The sequence below is a fragment of the Spodoptera frugiperda genome, chromosome 4, assembly GCF_023101765.2.
Source record: "Spodoptera frugiperda isolate SF20-4 chromosome 4, AGI-APGP_CSIRO_Sfru_2.0, whole genome shotgun sequence".
Classification (NCBI taxonomy): Eukaryota; Metazoa; Arthropoda; class Insecta; order Lepidoptera; family Noctuidae; genus Spodoptera; species Spodoptera frugiperda.
This window is the reverse complement of record NC_064215.1, coordinates 6549890-6564390: the sequence shown is the minus strand read 5'-3', so window position 1 is coordinate 6564390 and position 14501 is coordinate 6549890. Positions and strand designations below refer to the sequence as shown.

General features: G+C 36.3%; 1 protein-coding gene across 3 annotated transcripts in view; it reads left to right on the top strand.

The window, feature by feature from the left end:
• The first annotated feature begins 1271 nt into the window (after positions 1-1271).
• Positions 1272-14501, top strand: part of LOC118272362 (ADP-ribosylation factor-like protein 4C) — a 54276-nt gene continuing 41046 nt past the window's right edge. The window contains exon 1 of one of the 3 annotated variants that reach the window (XM_035588801.2): positions 1272-1803. The gene's annotated coding sequence lies outside the window, so the exon portion shown is untranslated. Of the gene's footprint in view, positions 1808-14501 lie in introns of all 3 variants that reach the window. The other 2 variants (XM_050707916.1, XM_035588802.2) reach the window with 2 other exon arrangements.

Here is a 14501-nt window from a genome sequence, read left to right as displayed (position 1 = left end):
ATTGATTGACAGTTTAATTACCAAGTCTACAGGGGTAGACTGTAGGACTAAGGATGGCGTCCGTAAGTCGCCTCCTGAAGATAACATCACACACGTGAACTAAAAGACTGATGCTGTTGCATGAATTAGCAATGTCATTGACCTGTCTGTAGAAAAAGAATACTAAATAACAGAACAACTTCTTCCAAAGAAAAGTACGTGAATTTGGAATAAGTAAATGTCAATGTTAATCGTTTAATCATCTGCATTTATTTACACATTAAAACAAACAATATTTCATTGCAAAAATTGTAAACCCTATCACTGCAGTAACTCAATCACCTTCATCCAAATACAATTTTACCGTTTTACGAAACATCACGCATTTGCACCGTTCACGCCTAATATAATCATTCCAAAATTGAAAATCTTCCCTCTGGTCCTAGCTACATCTGAATTGCTATAGATCGTGTCTGTCATGTGAATGACCGGGTTTGGTACTGAGACAAATTACCATTATCTTTTTCATCAGATACGCCATAATAACTCCTCCTGGGACCACTTTACTGTAACCTTTGATTACAATCTTTCCTTCTTCATTTTCTCTATGTAGAGTTATAGCGTGCTTCGTTTGTCTTTACTTTGTCAAATCCGGTAATCTAAAATATCTGACTGTAATATTAAAAAATATATAACTGTATCAATTAATTATCTTGGATATTTGGTAGTTAAATCCGGCTGGTTTACTAACAATTTATGCGCACAAATTTCAAAAAGTTAGATCAATACAAAAACAAATCTAACAGCTTCATGTTGCAACTGCAAGTTATCCTTTAATAATAGTTTCAGCAAAATTAACTTGAAATTGAATCTATAGAGCACTTGTAACAGCTATTGAACTGGTGAGAAATGAGCTTTTATTATTAACTGCTTCACTTCAGAATGCAAATGTTCGCAATCAAACTCGTCATTATTCCAGTCATAAATGTCCAGCTCTTTGTTTTCTAATATTAGACGTTACGGGTTAAATGGACATGGTCGCGTTAATGCAGCCACTGGATTTTATGCCAATGCGTGACTGATGTCATGTACCTACTAAATATTCATCCTGGCACCTATTTATTAAATAAAGAGAGAAATAATTTTATTTTAAACAATACTGTTACTCTAAATAACTATAGGTTATATTAGGAAGCTGAAACTCGAACGCAATCAGAATAATATACGCACGCGTGGAAATGACATGCAATGATTACAAAATAAAAACATCCATGGAGTTACCTTGCCGCGCTGTATTGCGCTGAGCAGGGCATCCGAACGCAGTGAGCGCCGTGCGACGAACGCACCCGAACGCGATCTTTATTCAACACGGTCGCGCCGACAGTCCGGAGGTGACCGCGGGCGGGGCGGCACGTGCTGTGCACGCCTCGCGATATTTCAGTGTTTATATACGCCATTGTTTTAATTCAATCCGTCTACAATCAATACGACATCGGAGTGAAAACACGGCCTATTTACTGCATTCACTAGAGTCTAGTGCGAATCCAGTGACAGTAAATTTTGTCTATAAGTAGAATAGATGCAGGACAGTATTGACAAGTGAAACTCTATCGTACAATTCATCCGAAGAAGGGTTTTGTTTGTGACATTGTTATTTGACTATAAAAGTGTTAGTGATCTCTGTTGTATGGAAAGCATGCAAATCAATAATCGAGTGGATGCCCAGCTCTGAGTATACGAGAGCTCTTACGGTGCGGTGTATTATACGGTTGCATATTGATTGGTTCTGTACCGGGATCACTGGAACTTGTCATCCAATTAACGGTAGGTAACGTTACATACAATATTATTACCACAACAATGTAAAATTCTTTACAGATATTCTAGCAACACAGGTATGAAGGTGAGAAGATATTGCCAAACATTCCTGAACACAAATCTGGATCGTATTGTCATTATCGTTGACATTTACTAATGATTTGTTTACCAAACAAACAGGTTTAAAAGAGATACATAAAAGAAAGTGAAGATCATCAACAACATAGCCTCAATAATTCAAGAATAGATGCTAATCGACATTGCCAATAACGATAAATAAAGCTTTTATGACTGTCCCACCATTATAAATGCAAAATAATCAAACACAAACCCATTTCAACAAAAATAAACATATTCTCGACCGACAACAAGCACTATAACTTAACTGTACGACAGAGGTCATCTTTAAAATAATGTCAAGTTGTTTCTAAGAAAAGATGAATATAATCCATACAAAAATACCTTTTGTTTATAGCCAGGGCTTAGGTGATGACATAAACCACGTCATGTTCTCTAAATAAATTGCCCGTTTGAGAGCCACTTCCAAGAAGGGACTTTAAAATCTTTTGTTTTTTCCACGCTGGGAACCACTTGAATCAAATCAATTTCAAGCAATTTAGAAGCTAATTGGGTCATGAACTAATAAACGCAATAAGCAATAGCAGGCAAAGATAAAAGCTAATCCATTAGATATGTAGCAAAATATAACACTATAATCTATTGACTGTGCTAAATAAGCCACGAGTCCTACATATTAGGCGATGGCTACATCTAATGAATGAATTTCGACACCCACAATATTGTTGGCGCCTGCATTCATACAAATGTTTAATCTCTATTGTTCATTGTATTAGCGTCTCGCTCAACTTTAATGTCCATATAGTTCGTGAATGAATGGCCTATTGATTTGGAGATGATATTAAGAAATCTGGTGAGAACTGCCGTTTCTCTGTTTTATTCTGAATCCCTTTGATTAAAGTCAAGACTACCTGCTCGCATTCGCGTTCTAGGGTCAGTTACATCTTTAACAATGGGACTGGAAACGAGACGCCGCTCAAGGCGCAGGTAGCGCACAATATTGCACGCCCTTGCAGCTATTTTATTACCACATTCATTTTAAGGACTGTATTAAATAACACGCTTGCAAATGGTAATTTAGATTCAACAATTTATTTAGACACTTTTCTAGAACCAACATGTACATTTGTACAACTACTATTTCCTTAAACAGCTAACAGGAATGTTTGATAAAATGATAAGGCAGACAATAACAAACACCAAATAGGTATATTATTATTAACGCACTGAATGCGAAATGTATATCTATGGACCCAATCGCTGTATACACCTGATGGTAAAGCGAAGGGAAGATAACCAGTTTCGCCACCTGGCCACTGCGTGCACGCATTACCAAATCGCAGCTTGCCGGTCTTATTGGGCGTTTCATCATTGTAAGATCGGCCATTTATTTCTTTTGCTTTTAATTTCAAAGGAACGCGTTTGTCGAATGACGCAGATGTTCCTGAAACCGTATTTGTACAATGTGAAAAGAAAGTAGGTTTCGCTTAGCAATCGACACCACAGTGTACTTATTATCGTTCGCGCTTCTTGCCATCAGATTAATTTCTTCACACTACAATTGCTTACCAACTCTCCATTGAGGCTCTATTGTCTTTTTATTACTCAATTCTCGACATGCACTTTCTATGACTAAACAAAAACAAAAACGAAGTGTGCATTGCTCTTGTTTGAAAGTATATGATTCATTAATTCTGCATTTGCCGTCACTTCGTTTGTACAAGATTCTAACGGAAGGTTATTGTATACGTTTTGAAATATTTTGTTAAGCACAACACAAAAGCACTTTTGTTCGTAAAACGTTATTGTATTCAAATATTTCTACATTTTATAGAAGCTCTTCTGATTCACCCTATTGGAATTTCAAAGGGATGAGCTGTGGTCAAAAATTTAAAAAGATCGTGTCGTAACTCACTAATGTCTTTCATCCGAGACAAATGTTATCTTTTCCTCGATTCTTTTTAAAAATATTTCAAACTCAGATTCTAAAGAAAATATATTATTGTATAGAGAGTAAGATTACAGACTTTTTACATCGTTAATTCTAATTAATTCCGTCATTGTGATTTTTAGCCAGAACTTAAATCTGAAATAGCCTAGATCTATTCAAGTAAATTTTCTAACACTGACCTAAATCTTTATAAACGGCCCATTGAAGGCCGAGAAAAGGGCTCAAACAATCTGAATAGGCTAAAATTTAAATATTCTGACTTTAGTTAAGAGATTAATCTTTCGCGCAATGTAAACGAAATATTACTTGCAAATAGTATTGTGTAAGGCGATAACGCAGAGCAATTAGATGATAAAGCAGAATATTCCTAGTTTGGTTAGAAATTATACATCAATTTAGAAAGTGAAATTGACAGTCAAATACAACTACGTCACGTACTAATACTTAGTCAAAATTTATTAGCCACCAGCTAGTTCGGCTATGTAATTAACGCTATACGAGATACTGGAGATATAGTACTTCCAACTGATATATTATTCTATTGTAGTGGCCTCAATAATGGACTAACGGCAATTTACAATAAATCACCGTTACAGAAAGCAGTATATAACGCCTGCAAAATTTTTAAAGTAACACGATTATTTTTCTAAGTCAAGACTTCTTTTAATTTAACTAACGGACCCACTCGGCACACGTGTCCTTAATTCAATGAGACCTCTTCAATCATTTTTGTCATTGAACTGCTAATGAAGACAAATTATGATAACATCGTTGACAAGATACTTGATGTTTCATTTCTTGTTTGCTGCAGTACTTTTTTTTGATATATTTGTTCTCTTTCTCTCTCAGTCTTTATCTATCCTTGTCAATTCCTTGTATTCGTAACTTTACATCATATATAAGTGCCACAGCCCCACGGATGTCCACCAACTCTCGGCACGTCAGTTTCCTTTACTTTGAGTTATGATAGCTCTCAGAGAGTATTGTCAAGACGGCATGGCACACAAGACCACTGCAGATTTATTAAACAAAGCGACACGTGTGGTCACGTCCCATAAGGTGCAGTGCAGCGTTGGACCGAACTACAAGATTTTGCTCTCCAACAAATTCTGCTAGCTAGACAATACGTGACTTTCTACATTAGTCAATATAGCTTCTGCAATATATCAAATAACTACTTAAAGCATATAAGTATTTAGTAACGCCTTAGCCGGATACATACTCGTAATTGGGATGTTTTCCCACGCAACAATGCCGTCGACCCACGCTCACACCGCTTGCATTAGAACATCAATGCTAAATGACACATTATCTGCAGCACCGAATTATTCGCTGACAATGAACTGCGCTACATAGAGAATTTATAAACGTGTGAACTGTTTGGCATTGAAGTGGACCGATGACCGAGTGTACAGAGAATCGCTCAATATTGTCAATCAGCCTTAATTGGATTATCGATAGCTGTCCTTGCAAGAGGTAAATACTGACGTTGATAGAACATTCGATTTACTGATGGTACTGTAATAATAACTGTCATCTTGATAAAAAGAGAACTAACTAGAGCAAAAACTACACACGGTCAATTCCATTAGGTTTAAACTCCTTAAGTGCTTAATAGACTTGAAATATACCTAGTATCTTCATTGTGGGATAAATTGAAATTTATTGTACAGCGTTAATTTAATTTGACACAAATAAGAAAATGTAACTCATTCACAAGTAGATAACGCAATAGAGGAACAATATTGATTCAATTGGTCACGTAACACAATGGTGGGGCGTTGGGCAATTGAATCGGCCCGTGTGATGCTAGCACAACCCGAAAGCAGTTAGCGGAACAACGACAAAAACGTTTGCGTCCAAAGAGTTTATTAGTAACGTTATTGAATAAACCTTCAATAGTATCATAAACAAGACCACATTCGATACAAATAATAATAGTAACAAGATAAGTTGTTTAGTTTGTCCGTGCGAACTAGGGCGGTGAAGTAAGAGGGTCCTTTCAGAGGTCCTTGACGTTTGCCCTACAAATATTTGAGTGACACACTGCTACTTTAGGGATCGGACCCTAGAGATAAAAATAATGTTTCAATACAACACAGTGCTCATAAAACTTTCGTTATACTTCACATGAGTTATAATGAGAATAGTGAATTGTCTACTGTTTTGTTCATGTGTAGAGTGCGCTGACTAACTAATTTCCATAGTTAATTGACCTCAATAATTACATCACGAACGAGGAACTAATATTCCATACAAAATCTTCTATCAGCGGTTTTCATTGTAATTAATCTGTCAATGATTCATAGTGCAGGTAGAACCGGTTTATAACTGGACGTAAATACAGAGAACGCCTTGAAGCAACTGTCTCTCAATGCACTAATCAATCAAGAATTGAATTTATGCAAATTGATTGTTAATTTCAAATAATAAGTGCCCACGACTCACGGCCAACTACTTCAGTAAGATAAGAATCGGTTGGTAAAGTGCTTTAACAAACACAATAGGAATTAATTGATGCAAGGAGTGTGTTACTAACAATGAAGGTTCAGAATACTCTTAATCCAATAACGTAGTACTGAGCCGTATCATCTTGAAATGTAATAACTCTTACGTAATCTATTGTCTCGCCTCAGGCTATAAGCCGCTTCTAAATCTGATACATCAACATTATGTAGTATACCATGTCGTTATGCAAAATTGCTTTCTACTTTTTCTCTTTATTTTATTTTTACGATTCTAAATATAAATCTGCCGTGTCATGAAATAGTGAAGAATAAAGATTTTGATGATCAAATATGGCGGTAAGATCGAACAGTGTTCGTTTAAAAATTTGGTCATTAGTTAGTAGGCGGCAGTTAAATTCAACTTTGATATTGACCGAAGCGAGTTCATTCGCCTCGTTTCGTGTACCTGTGGATGTTTTAATTGCCTTTTCGTACCAATATTATCATTATCATTTTTGGCGATTTCGGTAGCTGGCTTATCGTTAATTACATTTTAACTTTAACGTTCTTAATTTTTTCTTCATTAACTAATCCCTGATTAATTACTTCGTTTTGATTTGGATCACAACACACTTGAAACTTTTACAGTCTCTATATGACATAAGTATCTATCTCCAGTAGTAAGAAGTACATCGCGGAAAAGTATTGACGTAACAAGAAATCGTTTTATTACATCGTAACAATGAATCGGCTCTCTTCACCTTTGTTCAGCTGTTTGCACAGTCACCTCTTATTCTTAGCAGTCGTGTCTGGTTAACCTCACTGAATGGGATCACGCTATAACCCAACATTATATTTACGTAATTTCAGTTTAATGGTAAAGAAATGATTATGCAAATAAATTACGTAACGTACTTCTGCCTAAATTAATTTGTGTAATTTTGTTTGCTAATGATGCTTACATTACAATTACAAGATATTTAAAATCTTCCGCATATTCTTTGGTCTTCTTAGCAAAGTCTTTATTTTGTCCATGTTCGCTTGCGTTTTGAGCTTGCTTGACCAAACTCTACAGATTGGGTATGCAGACATCGTCTCATAAATTAATGATCAAACCCAAAATGGTTTGCTGTCCATATTCAGTTCGTTCCAAATATATGACTGTCAGTCACGTACTGAAAGATAGAATCATTACGTATAAAAACTCAAGATATCGTGTGGGTTTCGGTCGTTCACTTGCGTAGGTGCATCATTGAATTCTAATTACATGCGAGAAATTGAAATCTTAATTATAATATTGATTTATTTTTTAGATACATAAAATACTGCTACTCGTAACACCGAAACTAAAGAAAATAAACAACGTTTACAACAGTTAACAGACGTCGTTCACATCTCACATAAAGCTGATATGATCAGACGGCTAGTCGTTTCATAGTTTTTTTTATTGTTCGTCTAAGTGTTCAAAACACAAGGGTTTTATTTACGTCCTTAGAGGCAAGCGTGGGCGAACTAAACAGTAAGGTACACGGAGAAAGTACCTCTTTAATGTAAAAAGTTCCATTTAATATGGGTTACTTAAACCGAATCATATTGAGCGGCTCAAACGGTCAAGGTGTAATGTTCGTGGTCATCGTAAAAGCTAATTGATATTCAGACATTACCGTACGCCGGCAGTCACGTCCACTTCTATGCGGACAACGCGACTGGACTGTAATAAGACCAACTCATTCATAAGAGCCTAATAAAATTAATGACAACTGACCTTATTCGTACAAACAAAACGAATACAACGTATCACGCGAAATCTTCGTTAGTGTCGCGTGCTCCGGCCCTTACATCAAACTCCTTAATAACAGGATGCTGTAAGAAGCGCCCAAAGCAATCTCGAGTGTCCTTGTCGTGTTCTTCCCGTCCTAACTCTGTACCATAATGTTTCTAATTTAATTTGTCCCTTGCCCGTCTCGAGTTGGTCTTGGTTCGTCCAAAATAATTGCTCCAGCCATTAACATTCCAGCATGCATCGTATACCAACTTTCTCGAGTGGGTGGAACTGCTGTAATACTGTATAATGTTAGGAGTCACGAAAAACGTGTGTTCACGTAAAATAAAAACGTTTGTAGCAGAAGTAACAAAATCCTCGCTTTAATGAAAGTTTGGTTGAGAGCCCCACCTAACTTTGCTAATGAGTTCAACCTCTATACCGCACCTAAATAAACAATACTCAGAGATACTGCATGACCTCTTGCGAACCGCATCCCATCGCACATAATGGCATTGTTACAGAAATGCCGACAATGGTTTCCATGAGGGAAACTGATGCTTCATTCTCTATTCATGTGTCAACGGCTCGCGCCCGAACAAGGGGTTATTGATCTGAAATATAAAAGGTTCTCTCTGGCCATTGTCTTAAACGGCGACGTTTCTAGGATGAAACAGGCTAAACGTGCCCAAGTGCCCGTTTCGTTGTATAGAGTTAATAGCTGCACTCGGCCATTCCACTCGAATGTATTTTTGAACTAATATTGCTTTCGTTTCACAATTGAGATTATATTTGCGGTTCTCTTTTGATATAGATGTATCTGTATTAGCCAATGCGTGGTCTGTTACAACAGCATCTTTAATTTTAATTTATCGTTGGCAGCTGTATTCAGTTTGACCAATGAGTGCTATGATTCGGGCTAATCTGTATTACCTAAGCTAAATAAACTTAGCCAGTGAGTATCGAAAGAAAAATAAACATTCTCGGTGTGAAAATAGCTGGAGGCAAGGTAAACTCTGTTAATATTCTCACATTACCTTTTTTCAGGGACTAGTCCCTGATCGGAAAAAACATTAAAAGAATTTTGTTTATTTGCGAGGCTTCATATTTTTGGAACTGGTCATAGTACCCGCGATGTAAAAATATCTTAAAGAATGAAGCTGTGACATTGAGCTCTTCTAAATCGAATGACCGAGGGTAGTTATTTATAATTTCACGCCCACTTCACACTGCTATGCCATCCGTCGTCATGTAACAAGAATTTTCTATTTGGGAGCTTTATGAGTAGCAAGTTATTTGAAAATTCCTCGATTTTGTCGCATCGCCAACTGCATGAAATTTGTAATTATAATGCATGTACATTGTACAGAAACTATTTATGTTAATGAAGCAATCTCACCGCTATGATGCGATCGTTTTGATGCTGTTCATTGAGAAAAATACCATATTAGCGTGGAATAAAGTACCAAATGTATCTATATAAACATGATTTACTCGTCTGTCGAATGTCCACGGTCATTTCCCACGGTCTCGCCTCTTCCATCACAGTTGGTAATCACGTATGTTGGTACCTTACCACTATAATATGATTATTTCTTAATATTAAGTTCATCAAAGGTCATCTATCATCGGTGTTCTTGCATGTAACCTTTTCAACGGCGATAATTTAGGAAAAGGTATTTTATTTGTTGAAATTAAATCTAATTGTGTAATGAAGTAGAACCCGTTTGTAAAAAGTAAGATTTTGGGTTGTGGGAATGAAATTTTTGAGACAAAGTTGGAACTTTAATCTTTTGTGTACCAAACATAAAAGTATTAAGGTATGTGAACCGCACTCGCATCAACAATAAATATCGATCAATTTGTTTACATTACAAACTGACATATTTTATCGAACAAATAAAACAAATCGACAACTCTTCAAACAATGCGACTTCCGATGTTTAATTATATTGCAGTCGATACACAAAACAAGACGAATACGACTCGAAGTATTGTATCGAGAAAATAGGTCGAGGGATAAAATCGTGAGTCGATCACAAATATCGCATCGATGCCCTCAGCTCGGATTTATAGCCTAACAAAATATCGGAATAAGAGTTATTCTTTATCACATCTTGATATAGTAGGTACAGACTCTAGGCATGAAGCTAAAGTATGTACACTAGGGTGTCCCAGCCAACAAGGGCGAAAAAAAATTTTTCGATTTTAAGTATGCATACCCTCTATATTTTTTCTATTTGACCATAAAACTAAAATAAAAAATATCGGTATCAAACGGGAACCCGTGCCGACTTGATGTCAAAGTTTCAATTGTATGGAGATTCACTAAAAGTTTTTAATGTTATAAATTGTTATTTTTTATTATTTTAAATATTTATTTATTATTAAAATAATATTATATATAAAATTTTCTCTTTAATGGCATTCTTCTACAGTCAGGATATTTCAGTCTGTGTTCCTGTGCGCAATGTAGTAACAACTGTTTTGTTCCTCTTCAGGTGTGATTTTTTTCGTTGAAATCTTGCATTAATTTCACTGCTCCCTCATTATTTGTATCATAAATGGCTTTCAGTATTAACATTTGTGCCTTTACTTGTAGAAAAATAGCATTCTTTGACCATGAATAGGTAACACTAGGTGTGTAGGAAACTGTCATCAATTTTAAAATCATCGAACAAGGCGTTGCTTTTGGAGGAGTTACATATGGAATAATCGTCAATGTTGAGTCCAAGTGCCTCAATAGTGAGCGCCTGAAGGACACGTTAGAACATATTGGTGTACAGGTGTCCGTATGCCCTGTATGGGCTGAGCACCGCCGAGTCCTCGGGGATGTGCTCAGTGACGGCGACCTCTCGCGTTGGACATTGGTTCAATCCATGGTGTGGAGCGAGGGAGACTGTAATGCAATCTCCTCCTTCTGCGAAGCAGTCATGCTAGCTCTGGAAGAAGCGGAACGCGTAAGGAAACGAACCTTCTCAAGATCCAGCCGTCACGAGAGGCACTCCGGGCGTCAGGGATCGCGCAACGATCTCTGGCCACCGTAAGTGCGGTTCTGCGGACGGCGAGCAAAAGGTAGCTCGTTGCCCGACCAGAACCAGACCCGTGCGGCACAAAGAGCCATTAAACCACCATCTGGGCCCAGTAGGGCTGATACCTGACCGGAGCTGCGTCCTACCTAGCGAGTTTACCGAAGCTCCGGTATTTGTACCTCCAGCCAATTGATGGCCTGCCAATCTTTCTGTTGCAAGGAGATCCTATCTTCATCTATCTTTATTAAGCATCGAATCTGATATGCAATGTCGAATAAATTGTCCAAATTAGAAATAAACTTGACGATGCCGTTTAAATAAGTCTTGCGTTTTGTTCGCATTTTTTTGTAGATCTCTCCAAACTTGGTATAAGGTTATTAGTTTCTTAACACATTTGGGTAATGCTTTAGTTGATATACGGGCTTTTTCCCAATAAATAATGCATTCACGAATCAGGTTTGCACTTTCATTGATTATATTGTCTTCGCGAATGTTGTAAAACAAAACTGCCAATTCTTGGCCATTGGAGGGCAATAATTTCGAACCATAATTTGAATGTTTTACAAAAACTATGAAGAATTGTACTTTTTAGAAGTGGGTAATACCCCTGACATCTTAACAAACGTAAACAATATGATCACTAATAAATAAACAAGTAATAACAAGCACTGTGATACGATAACTAGACGCGTCAAAATATGCTAGTACTGCCATGTATCAAGGCAAGTCGGCATTTACCATGCTTCTAGGTAAATGAAACTTTATATACGTGTATGTTGACACTATTCGAAAATAATTAGAGGGTATGCGTTCAAAAATAACGACTTTTATTTTTTTGGGACACCCTAATGTACACATACAACTCTATTGTATCTATAGATATGATTTTAAAATAAAATAAGGAAGTAAAATAAATTGATCCATCATGTATTGATCCTAAGGTATACTTTACTTCAACATCATTATTTGCACTTGTGCCAATATAGAAATAAGCATGAATCGTTAAGCAAATAGAATTCACATCGTAAAGTGCAACTCGTTTCTTTATTGATTTCTATGCAGATTGATTTTCATGCAACATTACGTTTGTTATCAAAGGATTGGTCATCGTGGCTTTGAAATTGAAGGTAAAAAAGAAAATGGCGTTTAGGAACTTAGTACTAATGATGAACTTCATGGCAGCTACAAGACATCCACTACAAAGAAGCCAATGAAAGCCTAATCAGAGTTCATGACAGATATTTCAAAATCCATCTCTTTATTCGTCCTCTGTAGATTCACACAATAAATTAGATATAACATCAACAATTCTATCTACCTGTTTGTAGTCCCAACACTGTAAATGACAACAAAACCTGTGTATTTGAATACCAAAGCACCATTTTACACTTTACAAACGTTTCCTAAATGCTCTCTCCGAAATACCATTATCATAGCGTTCCCTAGGGACATTTTGCGTGTTTCTTATTGTCAAAGGACTATTGGTATATGCCATAAAAAGAAGTAACCCTAAGCTGAGATAAGCTTGAGGATAAAATTGTTCCAGGGACACATTTTATTGCTTCAAGAGTGGGAATAGCCATTTTACGAGTTGCGCAGAACAGGCTTGGGTACTTAAAAATAGACTTAGCTTCGTGCGTGAGATATCACCTGGGGTGGTTTATCTATGCCTTCTAAAAGTAAATGAGATTTTAATCCTGGCCGTAATTATCTTTCGAAGTTCGTGTTAGTGTATGAACCATTAGCGTCTAAAACACACGAACAAATTGTTGGTTCAAATCTACCAGTGATTTGGCTTGACAACAGCCCTGTTATGGACCATGCAAATCCTATTCCATTTAATTCATTTTGGGTATGTATTGAAAATGGGTTAGATAAAATTACAGGCTCAATAAATGATGATATTCGTACAAACAATATTAGTAATCTACGAGCTTTGGATACTGAATCCAAATTTAGGCCAAAATCCTGGTATTATTCAGAGATACCGCAAAATTCGTTCAGCATCGGGCGAATTCTCGGCTATGTACGAGGCATAAAATTAGGCCGAGGATCCGCAGTGGTCAACAATGGCTATTTGTTTAGTTAGTTTTTGAATTAGTTTTGTTACTAGAAGTACGTATACCTAGATTTGAGAGAACAAATGTCAAAATTTCATCAACATACATATATCTAAAAGTTCTATAATTTGAATTGAGTGGATGAAGTTTAGAAAAAAATTACTGTACCCAACTTGTAATCTTATGGCGATCAATCTAATGAGATACTTCATCAAAAGTCCGGAAAATTGATTACATAAATGTCAATTCTTAGTAACTCATACTCATAACAAAAACCATAGTGGTCAATTAAAAAACAAATTGTGGTCAATTAAAAAACAAATTGAATAGACACGGGAGATAACGGAAAACATAAAACAGAATCAGTTTTCAATCTGCACACAAATGCAATTCCATTTCTTCAAGCCACAAAGGAAGCCTAGTTGGTGCGGAAATTAAGAAGGCGAGAGAAAAAAATGTAAATCAAGAAAAAGATGCTCTAACACATCTAGATAAAGTTGTTATTACAAGTGACATAAAAAGTGGAGTTGATATTACTCGGTAGTTTATCGTCGGATCATTAAGAAGTTATTCTATAAATCATCTGTCAGTATTCCAGGTGTTTGCGCGTGCTAACCTCTTATTCCATCATAACGTAATCTCTTCTGGTTGATGGAATGTTTCCACAGAGACGAGACGTAATCTCCAACATTACGCGATGCCACGCTAAAATACAATGTTATGTAGTAATATTTCCTTATTATCCACGAGATTGTGTGAAATTGCAATTTAATGATACAGGTAATGTTGGATCTTTGAGCGTCGATAAACTACACTATTAGCACTTGGACCCTTATTTATAGTAAAGATAAGGATTTGATTCGCTTGTTTTCTGTTAAATTCTATAATCGATTAATGTTAATGCATTAAAGAATTCACGGTTCAGTTGCACTTGCCAATAAAAACGTCAAATGATCTTGCGACAAGTTGATGAAAAAGAGCCTAAAGAAATGAAGGAAGTGACAATTTTATTAAATTAAGACTCAAAAAAATGCTAGAACAGACTGAAGCAATACGAGACAAAATTCACACCAAGATGAACCAAAGATCATCAAGATCATGAAACAAGAAATGATAAAGTTCAAAATAAACTTAAATGTCTCATTAAAATTACATAGTAACAAGACGAGTTAGTTAATGAGTTTGGCTTCTCAAATGTCTCACGATATTAAACCCTGCCATTGTTTCCAACTTTGGATTCTTCAGATTACGTTCCTACGCCAAGATTTCGTTCACAATAGACAGCTGATGAATGTCAATAACCTCCGCAATCCTGACAAGTTGCAAAAGTTTTGAAAACATTATAGAAAGTTGCATAACAAGTCAGCCATCAGC